We start from the raw sequence: 1,261 nt of genomic DNA, 5'->3' as shown, positions 1-1,261 counted from the left end.
TATTTTGTATAATGTCAATACGAGCCACGAGTGTGCAAAAATGTTCGTATTCATCAAACATTTTGAATGCTTTATTTGCTAACCATAAATTTTTGTGTATAATATTTATAGCATTGTACTACCTCTGTCCTGGTTTATTAGACCTCTTTATATTCTATGTCAAATTTTGACCTAAATTTAACTAATAAAAATGTTAATGCATGTCATAAATAAAATATATATGAAAAGTATGTTCAAATACGAATCTAACGATATAATTTTTGGTAACAAGCATTATATTTTGTTAGTTAAATATCTAGTCAAAAATTGGCACAAATTACAAAGGGGACATATAAACTAGGAAGATAGTACTATTTAGAATTTTGCAAATATCTCTAAAACAATTAGCACGTACAAAATGGGCCGCACTAACTGCAGCCCATGCCCAGTGAGCAAGATATATGGGCTAGCTACCAATATCTAAGCGGAAAATGTTGGGGCTGTACCTTCAGTGTGCAAGCTGCAGTTCTCGGGTTCTAGACAGAGCAGGACTTATTACTACTGACAGGGGGGGCCCAGCTTGCTGGGGTTTTCTTGTGACAAAAATTTGCCGAGGGTATTTTTGCAAATTAACAGGGCACACGCCCTGCATCTTGCGTCCTGACAGTGGACCCATGCCACGCTGTCACGCCTAGTCATCCCCGTGGATGTATTCAATTGCATTTTGCACCGTATTTGCACAAGGAAGCCAAGTTGTTGCACCCATTCAATGTAGACCATAAATTTTAGCACTAAAGTGATTTTTCGCGCCGAGTTCAAGTACCGGTGGTGTAATTGACTCCACATAATACATGCAACACAAAGTACAACTCAACACTCGGGTGCGACCCAATGTTGTAGTGGCAAGGGCGAGCACTCTCGCTTGGCGTGATCATAGAGGGGGCGATTTTAGATTTCAGCAAGGCGTCCAGCCACTTTGGTTCGGAGTGTAGCAGATGCGTGATGTGCAAGGTTCAGCGTGACCTCACGCGACCAGGCTGTTGGACAGAGAGTAGATTCCTGCAGCTCAGTATGGTACTGACTTGGCATACATGGTCCAAGCCTAGGGGTTGATGCGTCCATGCTGAAGCACAACATGGTATGGATGGCCAAATGCAACAACACCTATCTCTCGTGTCAAACGCAAGAAAACGAGGTTGTGAGAGATTGAGAGTGATGGATAACAAGAGCGCATGTTAAGCCCAGGGTGTTTGTCTCTGTGTGATGTCGCCTGTGTCTGGCC

The sequence above is a fragment of the Triticum aestivum genome, chromosome 6B, assembly GCF_018294505.1.
Source record: "Triticum aestivum cultivar Chinese Spring chromosome 6B, IWGSC CS RefSeq v2.1, whole genome shotgun sequence".
Classification (NCBI taxonomy): domain Eukaryota; kingdom Viridiplantae; phylum Streptophyta; class Magnoliopsida; order Poales; family Poaceae; genus Triticum; species Triticum aestivum.
The sequence above is the reverse complement of the archived record's forward strand: the minus strand, read 5'-3'. Positions refer to the sequence as shown.